Here is a 16,880-nt window from a genome sequence, read left to right as displayed (position 1 = left end):
AGTCATGCTGACTGCTGCCCTGCCAGTTTGATTGGTAGCCTTGTGCTAATTAGCCAACCAATGGGTAGTGCATGAGGGGTATTTAATGCCTTTGAGAAATGTTATTTAATTTCCCTTATGAAGTAGTGTTATACTACGAAACGCGTCGGATTTTATTAACACCTGTGTCTAGTAGGTTATCGCTGCATTATTTTTTGGCATCATTGCGATTCATTTCATCCCTGTGCCTTGATTCTTGTGGACTGTGACGTCATCATACGGCGCACTACGACGGAGCGACGGCCTTTCTAACCAGAGAGACCTTTGTGTGCGTGACCGCTCCCGGCTTTTGCTGTGCCGGTTTCAGAGCAAACTCTGTATGGTTAGGGTCCCCCTTACTGTTCAATCTGGGGGCCGCTGCCGTGCTTATACCATTGGAAAAACTTTGGACATTTTTAACACCATCTGACCGAAGGGAGGGTTTCTACAGAGGCGGTATCATCATCTCCGGTTGCCTGTACTGAGGAGGAATCCCACAGACACCATCGTATATGTCTGCCAGAGAGACCAGTTCCTGACTCCTGAACCCCTACTTGTCGAGTGGTAACTTGTGTGCTGTGCACACTCAATGCTTATGATCTAGCCATTTGATGTACGCAGAATATTTATCCCTACCTTTTATAGAATAATATTTTGATTTACTTCACTATTTGCGTTTTGCGCTGTTTTTTTGTTTCCAGTCCACATAAATAAGAATGCTGAAATTGAAGACTACATATAAGCAGCGAGTTTATTTTTCTATGTTTCCGGTTCCAGTTCTGTCCACACAAAACAACAGCAACCATGAATGTCTAGGGATGGCTCCCTCTTGTGGCTTTCAAGTGTACTGTGATTTGTATGTCAAGTTTACTGGAAATAAAAAAAATTATCCCTCGTGAGCACATTCACATCTCAGATAGGTCCACAAACCTGTCTCTCCCCATTATCCATTAACAGAGGGATGCGCAAAGTTTCTTACATGCGCCCCCTTGTCTCCCCACCGGCTCGCGCCCCCCCCTCCCTGCACGGCTCCGGCGGCATTTGACGCCGGGTTGCCATGGAGACGCGTCGCTGGAAGGGAAGTAAAAGTTACATACAGAGGCCTTACACGTTCCCAGTCATTTATTTTAAATGCTTTCGGGGAAGCACGGGGCCTCTGTAACAGCCGCGCCGCCCCCCTTCCCCCTCCGTGCACCCCTGCCTTAACATACAATGCTTCTGCTGCAGCCAGGGATTCTGGGTAATGACATGCAAATGAGCACACAGTGGGTCACTTTTTGCTTCTTGTCCATTTTAACGGGGACCCCTATATAAAGCTTATAAGTACCATATTACACAGCCTTTTGTTATATCAAATTTAAAGCCATGAAACGCATTCAATATAAAAGTAAAATGTCAATGAAACACAATGTTAAACTTTGCATTATGTACCAAGCTTGTCCTTTCGAAAAACCTGATCTCATTGTAATGGTTTAATTCTTAAAGCACCAATGCCCGGAAGGGGGGGGGGGGGGGAACTCCAGTCCTCAGGGGCCACCAATTGGTCAGGTTTTAAGGATATCCCTGCTTCAGCACACGTGGCTCAATCAGTGGCTCAGTCAGAATTACTGAGCCACCTGCGCTAAAGCAGGGATATTCCCAATACTGGAGCTGGACATTCTTTGCTAAATCAGAGGCTTCGTTTTTGACTGAGCCACCTGTACTGAAGCAAGGATATCCTGAAAACCTGACCTGTTGGCGGCATGAGGACTACAGTTGTACAGTCCTGGTCCAACATAAAGGTATCACACTACCTACTCCTTCTTGTTATTACACTCATTGCATTACACAGATAAGTAGTACACATATTTCTTGGTGGTTATTGTAGACGATATAGCTGGCTATTTTAACATTTAGAAAAGGGACATCGGTTCTGAGCCCCAAAATGTGAGCCATTTCCTACTTCTTCCACACACACACAAACAAGCTGCGGAACACCGGATTGGAACATCCAAATTTAGAGTGGTTTAAAATTATACACTGTGCCCAGAAAAATGTCATAGTTGCATTCACTTCAACAACACATACTTTAAAACCACTTTCATACACCCAGACCTACAACTGAACGTCTTTTGTGGCTTAAAGCTGCAGACCAAGCAATATCCTGCATGTGTGTCCTACATGTGTGTTTTATTTAATAAATCAGTTCTGTACTATGAGAAAATACTTGTAGCATTTAAAAAATAAAAACTATTTTTAAAGACTTTTTAATGTATTATAATGCAACGAGCATTTTTTGTTCATATTGCAACCATTTACAAAGTCACATCCGCTTCCTCTTCTGAAGCACTCTCTGGCCCACCCATTTGTGAGCCCTGCCCTCTCTCTAGCAGTGCACCAATTGTATCTAGTTACTGCCTGGTCACATGATCTTGGCTCCTCTTCTGCTGCACTGACAGCCATTTAGTGAACCCCTGAGCCGAATTTTCACCGATCAGCAATTTAGCTGATCACTTTTCAGTGTGTAGACTGTATTGATGCATGTATTGAAAGGGGGGTGCAAAATGGGACAGGACTGGAGCATAGTGGTTAATACAGGGGCAGACAACACCGGTCCTCAAGGGGCACCAACAGGCAAGGTTTTCAGGATATCCCTGCTTCAGCACAGGTGGCTCAATTAATCCCAGCTTCAGCACAGGTGGCTCAATCAACCCCAGCTTCAGTACAGATGGCTTAACCAGTACCAGCTTCACCACAGACGGCTCAGAGGCTCAGTTTGAGCCGCCTGTGCTGAAGCATGGATATCCTTATAAACCTGACCTGTTGGTGGGCCTTTTAGGACTGGAGCTGCCCACCCCGTGTTAGACCTTCCTTACAGGATTCACAGCAGCATCCCTCGCAGTAAATGGGGAAAGCGCAGAACCTTGCTGAAGAAATAACAACATGTTAAATTTATGGAGTCTTTATAAATGGGATTATTTGAAAACACAGGATTTCCATCGTTAAACTGCCTGGGAAAGAAAAAGCAAAAAAAAAAAAGGAGGAATATGGGTTCCAAGCAGTTAGGAATTATTAAGTAATGGAACCAGACATTATCCTCTTTCCACACACATTTACTGTAGGTTATAAATCTTGTTGCGGTATTGCTCATTTTCCACTGATATGAGTGGAACAGTCTTAATGAGGGGAAACAAGTTCCCATGCAGCTTACAGGACATTTTCTGGAGAAACAATGTGATACAGCATATAGGATGCATTAAAGCTAAAGTCCACGCACTGCGTCTTCTTTTCACATGGTCGAGAAGCAGGAGGATCCCCCCCCCCGGAGATGAACAGTGTTAATATAAACTCCTGGGGTTCCTAAGATAATTAGTGGGTAAGGCTGCGTCTATAGACACAGTAGCCGCGAGGAGGCTGAGGGAAAGCGGGTGCTTTCCCTGGCCTTCGTTCGCGAGCCGTCCGGGGCGTGTCTATGGGCGGGGCCAGTGATGTCACGGAGCTGGTTCGCCATCATTGGGCGAACTGCTCACGTGACCGCCCTATCGCGCGCCCCCTCCCGCTTCCGCACGCTGTATAGACGCCATCACTGCCTTTAGGCCAGGAGCACACACAGCGCTACGCGGCGCCGCGTGGCTGCGTGTGCGCGCCTCCGTCTGCTGGGCGATGTGTGAACATCCCCAGCAGACGGAATGATACGCGAGCGGGCGGTGGGAGCGGGCCGGAGGGAGGTAAGAATTTGACAGACACCATAGTGCCATTCAATGTGCAATAGAGCCTTCCAACGTTCAGTGTCAGGACATGGTGAAGCACGTTGGTTACTATAGAAAATTAGCAATTGAAGGTAACTATGCAGAGCTATTTGACTCATAATGCACCATTCACACATTACATGTCCCCGTCCTCCGTCCCCACTGCCCCAATTTGATTGGCTGCTGAAACTGACGTTGCGCTGCTGCAGCCTGGAATCACAGTTTGGAAAGACTCCAGCAGCGACGCCGCCGCGCTTCGCAGCCAATGGTTGTTTCAACAATGAACACTACCATTGGCCGCCAGGGGTAGTGTTCATTGTTGAAACAACCATTGACGGACGCGCGCGTCGCGTAGCGCTGTGTGTGCTCGAGCCCTCAGGCAGTCTGATCGCGCAGCGTGCGGACGCGTCAGTGCGGTCTGCCCTTCTATGGACGCAGCCCAAGGTACTACGGGTACATCCGCATATTTAAATAGGAAGCCACAATGGACTTGCGTCACAGCTTCTTAATTGACTCACGGAACGCGGGAGATTTAAACCACCATTTTGTTTTTCCCTGGAGGCGACGGAGCCCCTCTCCGGTTATGTGAAACGGGACCGCCCTCCACCCCCCCCCCCCCCCCCCACTGTGCCACCCATGCAGAATGGGGGGTGTGGGGGCGGAGGAAGTCAAAATAAAAAAAGACAAGCACAGGGAACTGCTCCTTTAGCAGATCAACTCCATCTTCTAAAACAGAACCAACATCAAGTGGGATCATTGGGCCAGAGACGCAATGCTGTGCGGGGGCAGGTCCTGCAGGCACTCAAAGAGTTAAATAAAAGTTTACGGAGAAAACTAAAAACCATAGAAAAACATTTTTTTTTGCAAGTCATATTTAACCTAGCAAGAGAAGGGCCTGAAACGCTTCGCCAAGGGGGTTACAGTCCCTACGTTTCTTGGGTTTCCTTCTGACCAAGGATGTTGATACCCCCTCCGTGCAGTTGTGCGGAGTACAGACTGGTAGCCTGTACAGACTGCCATACCATGCGGGCAGCATATCCCCATAACGGGATATGAAGTGCCCAAAAAAAAGGCGCTACCTTTTGTTTTTAAGGGGGAAAAAATGTTAGCAGTCGCTTACACATACTACGGGGGGTTATTCACTAAACGGCGAGAGTGCAGATCAGCGGAATGGGACATCTCGCCTCAGCCATTAATACGCCGATTAAGCGCCGAGGGCAGCTAGCCGCCGGCCGCTTCGCCTCTAAGGTAAGTGATAACGGGTTAACTTTAGGGTTTTAGGCTATGGGCTTAAGTTTTTAGGGTAAGGGTTCTAGGGTAAAGGGTCCGATAACAGGGTTAGGGGTTTGTAGGTTAAAGATTAGTGTTGGTTATAGGCGTTATTAGGGAAGGAATAACAGGGAATAAGAATCTGCTTTTTATTTTATTCATGCAGATAAAAAAAAATGTGCTCCTTCCCAACACAAATGTTGCAGGCTTCAATCTCCCTGATCCATAAACCTGGTAAGGACCTGGCAGACTGCAAGAGCTACCGGCCCATTTCACTGATCAATTCGGATGTTAAAATCTTTTCCAAACTTATAGCAAACAGGGTGGGTAGCGTCCTCCCTGGGTTAATCCACTCGGATCAGGTAGGGTTTATCGAAGGCAGGCAGGAGGCGGACAATACAAGGAGGATTATAGATTTGATTGATCTGGCCAAACAAAAAAACATCCAGTCCATGGTATTAAGTCCAGACACTGAAAAAGCCTTCGATAGGATAGACTGGTCCTATTTAAAAGAGACATTGAAGGCATTTGGTTTTGAGGGACGTCTGTTAAATGCCATACTAGCTTTATACGAGGGCCCGACGGCAAGGGTGCGGCATCAGGGCTTCCCGTCGGAACAATTTAGCATCCGTAGCGGAACAAGGCAGGGATGTCCGCTGTCCCCCTTGCTGTTCGCCCTCTGTATTGAGCCCCTAGCAGCGCACATTAGACGAAGCCCGGATATAGCAGGAATAACAGTTGGAGACCAGACACATAAGGTGGCACTTTACGCCGATGATGTGATTTTAACACTGTCCAGACCCTTCACATCTCTCCCCAACACCTTTGCGATCCTAGGAAGGTTCAATCAAATCTCGGGTTTCAAAATTAATCAGACAAAATCAGAAGCTCTAAATATCAACATACCCAAATAATTAGAAAAATTAATAGAAATAAACTTTAATTTTAAATGGCAAGCCTCCGCTATCAAATACTTAGGGGTATATCTCACCAGGGATTACAAAACTCTATACAAAGCAAACTACCCAAAGATGATTAAGACATTGGGGGAGGATCTTAGGACATGGATGAGGGGCGGCATATCTTGGATTGGCAGGATGCATAACGTGAAAATGAACCTCCTCCCAAAGATGTTATATCTTTTCCAAACATTCTTTTTCTTTTCCCCGACATTCTTTTTCCCCGACATCCTCTCCCTACAGTCTAACATTATGAAATTCATTTGGAATAAAAAAAGCCCACGAATTGCAAAAGGTATCTTAAAGAGGCCTACTTCCAAAGGGGGACTAGCGGTACCTTGCTTGTTAGCTTATTATAAAGCGGCACAATTAAGCCAAATTGTCCAGTGGCACGCAGATCCGAACAAGAGGCGGTGGGTGGAACTAGAGAAAAGCTGTGGTGCCCCGGTTGAGCTGCATAATCTGATTTGGCTCCCTAAGGGAAACTCCAACAAAATGGGGGTTCCACTTCAGTCCATGGCCAATTCCTTGAAGGTCTGGGAGGCTACTAAAAATAGCTGTAACCTCACTTCCACACACTCCCTAATGAACCCGATAATCGGCAACACGGACTTCGCTCCAGGAATGAATAGCGGTAATTTGTTAGTTTGGACACAGGCAGGTATCACAAGATTAAAGGATCTGGAGGGGAGGATACATATAAAAACCTTTGAGCAAATTAAATCCACAAAGGATATCCCAAAAAAGGAATTCTTTAGATACCTCCAGATCCGAGATTTTTATAACAAATTCCCAATTAGACCAGCAAGGACAAATTTTGAGCAGCTGTGTTCTAGAGATACGGACACGTGAGGAGTAACTTCTAGAATGTACAAGGAAGTGATCTGTCCTGAGACTCCGACGACCACAAGGCCCAGTTACATGAGACAGTGGGAGACAGATCTAGGGGAGACATTAGAGGATGAGGACTGGGACGGGATCCTGCAGGCAGCAGCGAAAAGTTCAATTTACACCACGTTAAAGGAGAACGCATATAAAGTCCTCATGCGTTGGTACTATACCCCAGTAAAATTATCTAAATTTGTCAAAGGATACTCCCCGCTCTGCCCAAAGCAGTGCGGGGAGATAGCAGATCTACAACACATGCTGTGGTCTTGCACGAAGGTGGCCCCAATTTGGGAACAAATTAGAGATTGGATACAGAGGATACTCGGTTTGGAGATCCCCCTGGACCCGTGGTTATTCCTATTGGACAGACGGATCCAGGGTCTGTCAAATGCGTCGCACAAATTAACCGCGCACAGCCACCAGGTGCGAGATAGCAGCACTGTGGAAACAATCGGATTTACCAGTAATACCCAAGATTAGAAACAGAATTTGGCACGTCTGCCGGATGGAACAGTTGACGAGTTTGGTCAACGACACCGGCCCAAATTTCCTAAAAGTCTGGACGCCTTGGCTGGCCCAGACAGACATCCCGGGGATAAGCATATCCGCATTTCTACTATGATAGATACAGGTGCGTTCTCCTTTGACAACGCAGGGTCCACGACCACATAGAGACGGACGGTTAGAGTAGTTGATAGGGAAGAGCCCGATGAGTAGGGAAGAAGCCAGGAGTTCGAAACGACGGATGCAACGGCAGCGGCACCCTATTCTCCCCCCCACCTATCCCTTCTTTGCTGTCTGTGTGGTGTCTTGTCAGTTTGGGGAGTCATGTTTGTGGAATGTATGTTACCCTCAGTTGATGTCATATTCATGTCACGTGTTGTTAAAAGATACGGGTTACAGTTGATTCCTGAGACAATTGTTGGTGATATACTGTATGCATGGAAAACCCAATAAAAGTAAAGTTTGGGGGGGGGGGGGGGGGGGGAATGTGGAAAAAATAAACTGAAGACTAAAAAATAAAAAGGTGGCTTGGTAGAGACACCAGACTCGCAAATGTATCTAAAAAAAAAGCATAATATCTCAGACAACGACGGAGTAATCATACCTTAGCATTGGCCATGTTTTACCCACATCTAGTATAAATGACATGCTTCTGCGAGCATATGACAGTATAATATACTGTGTCTTATAAATGTTATTATAAAATGCAAACGCTTTTCTGAAATCCAGAAAATTCAAAATGTAAAAAAAATTTCCGAAGACATTAGGTCTTAAAAGTGCAGTTACCCCAAAAATGACCCATCAATGTGAGTGATACCCTTTACTTCACTTTTTTTTTTTTAATTATTTCTGTACATTCCTAGTATGATTGCTATAGTGGCAGCCTATCCTTTCACTCGCAGGTTGCCGGCGGAGGAGAGCAGGACCACAGCGCTATTGCAGGGCAGACACCGGAAGGAGGGGCGTTTGACATCACAGCGCTGGGGCGTGCTCCTCCCCCGTACCTCCGAAGCCTCCACGCGTGCACATACACACCATCACGTGGTCGCCACCTGCACTATCCTGTTCAGCCGCCCGCACACATCTTTGGCTGCCCGCCCGCGCACAGCAGGTTTCGCCGCACGGCCCCTAAATAATCTTGCACCCCCTCAATGGGGCGCGCCCCCCAGTTTGCGCACCGCTGCATTCAATCACAACAGCTACACACAATCACAACACAGCCACAGCACACATACTCAATCACAACATACAGAGGCAGACAACACACACAACACTCTCTTTCACCTGGGGGGTGGGGGGGGGGGGGAAGTACTAAGCTTCTCCGGTCCCCCGTGTGCTGCTGCAAAATGGGGCGGGGAAACAGATAGGTGGTGGAGGAGGGGTTGTCTGTGTGCAGTGAAGGCCCCGCCCCTGCAGCAAGGCCCCACCCCAAGCAGAGAGCACAGAGAAGCAGCAAAGCCCCGCCCCCACAGCAAGGCCCCGCCCCAACAGCAAACAGAGCACAGAGAATCAGCAAAGCCCCGCCCCCACAGCAAGCAGAGAGCAGAGAAGCAGCAAAGCCCCGCCCCCACAGCAAGCAGAGAGCAGAGAAGCAGCAAAGCCCCGCCCCCACAGCAAGCAGAGAGCACAGAGAAGCAGCAAAGCCCCGCCCCCACAACAAAGCCCCGCCCCCACAGCAAGCAGAGAGCTCAGAGAAGCAGCAAAGCCCCGCCCCCACAGCAAGCAGAAAGCACAGAGAAGCAGCAAAGCCCCGCCCCCACAGCAAGCAGAAAGCACAGAGAAGCAGCAAAGCCCCGCCCCCACAGCAAGCAGAGAGCACAGAGAAGCAGCAAAGCCCCCCAACAAGCAGAGAGCACGGAGAAGCAGCAAAGCCCCGCCCCCACAGCAAGCAGAGAGCAGAGAGAAGCAGCAAAGCCCCGCCCCCACAGCAAGCAGAGAGCACAGAGAAGCAGCAAAGCCCCCCAACAAGCAGAGAGCACGGAGAAGCAGCAAAGCCCCGCCCCCACAGCAAGCAGAGAGCAGAGAGAAGCAGCAAAGCCCCGCCCCCACAGCAAGCAGAGAGCACAGAGAAGCAGCAAAGCCCCGCAACAAGCAGAGAGCACGGAGAAGCAGCAAAGCCCCGCCCCCACAGCAAGCAGAGAGCACAGAGAAGCAGCAAAGCCCCGCAACAAGCAGAGAGCACGGAGAAGCAGCAAAGCCCCGCCCCCACAGCAAGCAGAAAGCACAGAGAAGCAGCAAAGCCCCGCAACAAGCAGAGAGCACGGAGAAGCAGCAAAGCCCCACAACAAGCAGAGAGCACAGAGAAGCAGCAAAGCCCCGCAACAAGCAGAGAGCACGGAGAAGCAGCAAAGCCCCACAACAAGCAGAGAGCACAGAGAAGCAGCAAAGCCCCGCAACAAGCAGAGAGCACGGAGAAGCAGCAAAGCCCCACAACAAGCTGAGAGCACAGAGAAGCAGCAAAGCCCCGCAACAAGCAGAGAGCACGGAGAAGCAGCAAAGCCCCGCAACAAGCAGAAAGCACAGAGAAGCAGCAAAGCCCCACAACAAGCAGAGAGCACGGAGAAGCAGCAAAGCCCCACAACAAGCAGAGAGCACGGAGAAGCAGCAAAGCCCCACCCCCACAGCAAGGCCCCGCAACAAGCAGAGAGCACAGAGAAGCAGCAAAGCCCCACAACAAGCAGAGAGCACAGAGAAGCAGCAAAGCCCCACAACAAGCAGAGAGCACAGAGAAGCAGCAAAGCCCCGCAACAAGCAGAGAGCACAGAGAAGCAGCAAAGCCCCACAACAAGCAGAGAGCACAGAGAAGCAGCAAAGCCCCACAACAAGCAGAGAGCACAGAGAAGCAGCAAAGCCCCACAACAAGCAGAGAGCACAGAGAAGCAGCAAAGCCCCACAACAAGCAGAGAGCACGGAGAAGCAGCAAAGCCCCACAACAAGCAGAGAGCACAGAGAAGCAGCAAAGCCCCACAACAAGCAGAGAGCACGGAGAAGCAGCAAAGCCCCACAACAAGCAGAGAGCACAGAGAAGCAGCAAAGCCCCACAACAAGCAGAGAGCACAGAGAAGCAGCAAAGCCCCCACAACAAGCAGAGAGCACGGAGAAGCAGCAAAGCCCCACAACAAGCAGAGAGCACGGAGAAGCAGCAAAGCCCCACAACAAGCAGAGAGCACGGAGAAGCAGCAAAGCCCCACAACAAGCAGAGAGCACGGAGAAGCAGCAAAGCCCCACAACAAGCAGAGAGCACGGAGAAGCAGCAAAGCCCCACAACAAGCAGAGAGCACGGAGAAGCAGCAAAGCCCCACAACAAGCAGAGAGCACGGAGAAGCAGCAAAGCCCCGCAACAAGCAGAGAGCACGGAGAAGCAGCAAAGCCCCACAACAAGCAGAGAGCACGGAGAAGCAGCAAAGCCCCGCAACAAGCAGAGAGCACGGAGAAGCAGCAAAGCCCCGCAACAAGCAGAGAGCACGGAGAAGCAGCAAAGCCCCACAACAAGCAGAGAGCACGGAGAAGCAGCAAAGCCCCGCAACAAGCAGAGAGCACGGAGAAGCAGCAAAGCCCCGCAACAAGCAGAGAGCACGGAGAAGCAGCATAGCCCCGCAACAAGCAGAGAGCACGGAGAAGCAGCAAAGCCCCACAACAAGCAGAGAGCACAGAGAAGCAGCAAAGCCCCGCCCCCACAGCAAAGCCCCGCCCCCACAGCAAGGCCCCGCAACCAGCAGAGAGCACAGAGAAGCAGAGAGCACAGAGAAGCAGCCAGCACGGAGCTTGTTCAGCTGCCCGCGCCCCTCCGAAATAATGCCGCCCAGTTTGCGCACCGCTGTGTTACTTGATTGCTGTACTTGCAAAGTTGTTTGGACTGTAATGCCATTGGCTCTCTTGTAAAGAAAGCCCGGGAAAAGGTTCTCTTTCTTTCCAGATTAGTTTTCCTCTCTTTTTCTGTATTTTGAGGATTAATATAAAGTATATATAATAATTAAATACTATTTTATAGTTATTATACAGTTAAATATCACTATTGCAATACACCTGGCCAAATTTCATTAGACTATACAGCCTCTTTGATTATCCTGCAAAGGACAATTATTATTACATCTAAATATATTGCTAAGCATTTGAAATTAGATTGTATGCGTCAATCGAAGCATTTTAAATGAAGAATGTATGTGTCCATTCACAATATGCTTGCAATGTAGTCAGTAGAAAATGTACTGATTATTTAAGATTATAATGAAATCTTTGCCATTCTTTTTTTCCAAAACTAGCCTATTGACTAGGAAATGTTCTATTCACATATATATCAACTAGCTGAGACCCGGCGTTGCCCGGGATGTAATGTTCCCGCTCCTCTCTCTCCTCTCCCCTCTCTCTGTTTGTCCCCCATTCACATCAATCCAGTTTCCCCACCCCCCTCCTTTACAGCTCTGTTTGTCCCCCTTTACAGCTTCATGCAGTGTGTGCGTCAGTCATTGTGTGTGCGTCAGTCAGTCACTGTGTGTGTGCGCGCGTGCGCGCGTCAGTGAGTGACGCAGAAACACAAACACACACAGACTGAGTGACGCACACACAGTCAGTGTGTGCGTGTGTGTGTGTGTGCCTCAGTCAGTCATTGTGTGCGTGCGCGTCAGTCAGTGTGCGTGCGTGCGTGCGTGCGTCAGTCAGTCAGTGTGTGCGTGCGTGCGTCAGTCAGTGTGTGCGTCAGTCAGTGTGTGCGTGCGTGCGTGCGTCAGTCAGTGTGTGCGTGCGTGCGTGAGTCAGTGTGTGCGTGTGTGCGTGCGTGTGTCAGTCAGTGTGTGCGTGTGTGCGTCAGTCAGTGTGTGTGTGTCAGTCAGTGTGTGTGTGTCAGTCAGTGTGTGTGTGTCAGTCAGTGTGTGTGTGTCAGTCAGTGTGTGTGTGTCAGTCAGTGTGTGTGTGTCAGTCAGTGTGTGTGTGTCAGTCAGTGTGTGTGTGTCAGTCAGTGTGTGTGTGTCAGTGTGTGTGTGTGTGTCAGTCAGTGTGTGTGTGTGTGTCAGTCAGTGTGTGTGTGTGTGTCAGTCAGTGTGTGTCAGTCAGTGTGTGTGTGTCAGTCAGTGTGTGTGTGTCAGTCAGTGTGTGTGCGTCAGTCAGTGTGTGTGCGTCAGTCAGTGTGTGTGCGTCAGTCAGTGCGTGTGCGTCAGTCAGTGCGTGTGCGTCAGTCAGTGCGTGTGCGTCAGTCAGTGCGTGTGCGTGCGTCAGTCAGTGCGTGCGTCAGTCAGTGCGTGTGCGTCAGTCAGTGCGTGTGCGTCAGTCAGTGCGTGTGCGTCAGTCAGTGCGTGTGCGTCAGTCAGTGCGTGTGCGTCAGTCAGTGCGTGTGGGCCAGTCAGTGCGTGTGGGCCAGTCAGTGCGTGTGGGCCAGTCAGTGCGTGTGCGTCAGTCAGTGCGTGTGCGTCAGTCAGTGCGTGTGCGTCAGTCAGTGCGTGTGCGTCAGTCAGTGCGTGTGCGTCAGTCAGTGCGTGTGCGTCAGTCAGTGCGTGTGCGTGCGTCAGTCAGCGCGTGTGCGTGCGTCAGTCAGCGCGTGTGCGTGCGTCAGTCAGCGCGTGTGCGTGCGTCAGTCAGTGCGTGCGTCAGTCAGTGCGTCAGTCAGTGCGTGCGTCAGTCAGTGCGTGCGTGCGTCAGTCAGTGCGTGCGTCAGTCAGTGCGTGCGTGCGTCAGTCAGTGCGTGCGTCAGTCAGGGTGTGTGCGTGCGTGCGTCAGTCAGGGTGCGTGCGTGCGTGCGCCAGTCAGGGTGCGTGCGTGCGTCAGTCAGGGTGCGTGCGTGCGTCAGTCAGGGTGCGTGCGTGCGTCAGTCAGGGTGCGTGCGTGCGTCAGTCAGGGTGCGTGCGTGCGTGCGTCAGTCAGGGTGCGTGCGTGCGTGCGTCAGTCAGGGTGCGTGCGTGCGTGCGTCAGTCAGGGTGCGTGCGTGCGTACGTCAGTCAGGGTGCGTGCGTGCGTCAGTCAGGGTGCGTGCGTGCGTGCGTCAGTCAGGGTGCGTGCGTGCGTGCGTCAGTCAGGGTGCGTGCGTGCGTGCGTCAGTCAGGGTGCGTGCGTGCGTGCGTCAGTCAGGGTGCGTGCGTGCGTCAGTCAGGGTGCGTGCGTCAGGGTGCGTGTGCGTGCGTCAGTCAGTGCGTGTGCGTGCGTCAGTCAGTGCGTGTGCGTGCGTCAGTCAGTGCGTGTGCGTGCGTCAGTCAGTGCGTGTGCGTGCGTCAGTCAGTGCGTGTGCGTGCGTCAGTCAGTGCGTGTGCGTGCGTCAGTCAGTGTGTGTGCGTCAGTCAGTGTGTGTGCGTCAGTCAGTGCGTGTGCGTGCGTCAGTGCGTGCGTCAGTGCGTGTGCGTGCGTCAGTCAGTGCGTGTGCGTGCGTCAGTCAGTGCGTGTGCGTGCGTCAGTCAGTGCGTGTGCGTGCGTCAGTCAGTGCGTGTGCGTGCGTCAGTCAGTGCGTGTGCGTGCGTCAGTCAGTGCGTGTGCGTGCGTCAGTCAGTGCGTGCGTCAGTCAGTGCGTGTGCGTGCGTCAGTCAGTCAGTGCGTGTGCGTGCGTCAGTCAGTCAGTGCGTGTGCGTGCGTCAGTCAGTCAGTGCGTGTGCGTGCGTCAGTCAGTGCGTGCGTCAGTCAGTCAGTGCGTGTGCGTGCGTCAGTCAGTCAGTCAGTGCGTGTGCGTCAGTCAGTCAGTCAGTGCGTGTGCGTCAGTCAGTGCGTGTGCGTGCGTCAGTCAGTGCGTGTGCGTGCGTCAGTCAGTGCGTGTGCGTGCGTCAGTCAGTGCGTGTGCGTCAGTCAGTGCGTGTGCGTGCGTCAGTCAGTGCGTGTGCGTCAGTCAGTGCGTGTGCGTGCGTCAGTCAGTGCGTGTGCGTGCGTCAGTCAGTGCGTGTGCGTGCGTCAGTCAGTGCGTGTGCGTGCGTCAGTCAGTGCGTGTGCGTGCGTCAGTCAGTGCGTCAGTCAGTGCGTGCGTCAGTCAGTGCGTCAGTCAGGGTGTGTGCGTGCGTGCGTCAGTCAGGGTGTGTGCGTGCGTGCGTCAGTCAGGGTGTGTGCGTGCGTGCGTCAGTCAGGGTGTGTGCGTGCGTGCGTCAGTCAGGGTGTGTGCGTGCGTGCGTCAGTCAGGGTGCGTGCGTGCGTGCGTCAGTCAGGGTGCGTGCGTGCGTGCGTCAGTCAGGGTGCGTGCGTGCGTGCGTCAGTCAGGGTGCGTGCGTGCGTGCGTCAGTCAGGGTGCGTGCGTGCGTGCGTCAGTCAGGGTGCGTGCGTGCGTGCGTCAGTCAGGGTGCGTGCGTGCGTGCGTCAGTCAGGGTGCGTGCGTGCGTGCGTCAGTCAGGGTGCGTGCGTGCGTGCGTCAGTCAGGGTGCGTGCGTGCGTGCGTCAGTCAGGGTGCGTGCGTGCGTGCGTCAGTCAGGGTGCGTGCGTGCGTCAGTCAGGGTGCGTGCGTGCGTGCGTCAGTCAGGGTGCGTGCGTGCGTCAGTCAGGGTGCGTGCGTCAGGGTGCGTGCGTGCGTCAGTCAGGGTGCGTGCGTGCGTCAGTCAGGGTGCGTGCGTGCGTCAGTCAGGGTGCGTGCGTGCGTCAGTCAGGGTGCGTGCGTGCGTCAGTCAGGGTGCGTGCGTGCGTCAGTCAGGGTGCGTGCGTGCGTCAGTCAGGGTGCGTGCGTGCGTCAGTCAGGGTGTGTGCGTGCGTCAGTCAGGGTGTGTGCGTGCGTCAGTCAGGGTGTGTGCGTGCGTGCGTGCGTCAGTCAGCGTGCGTGCGTCAGTCAGGGTGCGTGCGTCAGTCAGGGTGCGTGCGTGCGTCAGTCAGGGTGCATGCGTGCGTCAGTCAGGGTGCGTGCGTCAGTCAGGGTGCGTGCGCGCGTTAGTCAGGGTGTGTGCGCGCGTCAGTCAGGGTGTGTGCGTGCGTCAGTCAGGGTGTGTGCGCGCGTCAGTCAGGGTGTGTGCGTGCGTCAGTCAGGGTGCGTGCGTGCGTCAGTCAGGGTGTGTGCGTGCGTCAGTCAAAGGGCAGGCGTGGGGGGGGTGAAGGGCAGGGGTGAAAGTGAGGCACAAATTGTTGGCAGGAGTAAAATGACACACACACACACACACACACACACACCGGGAGTGAGAGGTGGTGGAGAGTGGGACTGCCGCAAATCCGAGGCGGCTGCTTGGCCCCCCAGCGGCCGGGGAGGTAACACCGGGGAGTTAGCGGCGGGGAGGTAGCGCCGGTGAGTTAGCGGCCGGGGAGTTAGCGGCGGGGGGGTAAGGGAGCGTTGGCGGCTGGGGTAGGAGGGCCGCGCTTACCCTCCGTCCGGGAGCCGGTGCAGGGTGGCGGCGCACGTGGTGGGGATGTTGCGGAGAGGTAAGGGTGCGGCGGTGAGGTAGCGCCTCGCTTCCCCTCTGTCTTTCCGGGAGCCGGTTGAGAGCGAGGGGGGAGGAGCCTGAAGTTGGCGGCAGAAGGGCCGCGCTTCCCCTCCGTCCGGGAGCCGGTGCAGGGCGGCGCACGTGATGGGGGGGATGGGGGGTGGGAGATAGTGTGTGTGTGTGTATATCCTTTGGCCCGTCACTCCGCCTCAGGCCAATGAGAGGTGTGCGGGGGCGGGCGGGCCAAGGGACCAATGAGATTTCCCCTAGGGACACAGGAGATGCAGACAGACATACAGTGCTTTCACAAATATAGTATATAAGATAAGATAAGATGAGTAGATTTTGCATTATTCCTCCATATACATATATGAACGACTATTGGTATTCAAGTAAATTAATTGGTCTCTGCAAAAAATTAAGGGGCCTATGCAGCAAGTTGCAAGATGTGTGTGTCGCCAGCGCGATTACATCTCCTTTGTTTGCCGGGTATTTGCCGCTAAATGCAGTAAATGGCGATTGTGAGGGAAAATGGTGAGTTGCACATGTTGCGCGTACAAGGCGCAGCGCTTCGCGTTCCTGCAGTCAGTGGCGGATGACTGCATGTATCGGTATTTCACTTGAATGTGGCGTCAACCTCTGCACATAAATAAAAAAAAACTCTTTCTTGCTTAAAGCATTCAGTTACTAACGGTAGTGACTGTCTTGCTGTTACTGACATTAGCAAACCTTTTACTGCGCTGTCCCTAATTAGATACTTTTAGTACTATGAGGCACACATTAACTTTAGATATCTGAACACCTTGCACCTCAGACTGCACACTTTGTACATAGCCACTATTCATAGGAACAGACGGTTAATGTTGCAGTGCGAGGGCAATTAATTCTTCACATAAATTAATAATTATATATGTACACATTGTGACATGTGTCTCTGTGCCCATATTTATGTTAGGGAACATACCTTGCGCTGCACATGCGTGTGAGTTACAACTATTGTTTTTACATGTAGGATTTCTGAAGTGCTACAGTTATTCACGGCGCAATGAAACCGCAGTGACACTGCTAATTACTCTTCTCTGCACATGTTGCACTATAGAAGTAGACGTGCAACACATTTCACAAGTACAAAAAATAGACATTCATTCACAAGACACCTTTGGCTAACATTAATAATGTATTTTATTATAAACAACACATGTAACAAGTTCTGA

At 52.0% G+C, this 16,880-nt stretch overlaps 1 protein-coding gene across 2 annotated transcripts in view; it reads right to left on the bottom strand.

Annotated features, from left to right (window-relative positions):
- Positions 1 to 16,880, bottom strand: part of RCAN1 (regulator of calcineurin 1) — a 125,616-nt gene that overhangs the window by 96,114 nt on the left and 12,622 nt on the right. The window lies entirely within an intron of this gene.

The sequence above is a fragment of the Ascaphus truei genome, chromosome 3 (genome assembly GCF_040206685.1).
Source record: "Ascaphus truei isolate aAscTru1 chromosome 3, aAscTru1.hap1, whole genome shotgun sequence".
NCBI classification, from domain to species: domain Eukaryota; kingdom Metazoa; phylum Chordata; class Amphibia; order Anura; family Ascaphidae; genus Ascaphus; species Ascaphus truei.
This window is presented reverse-complemented; position numbering and strand designations above follow the sequence as displayed.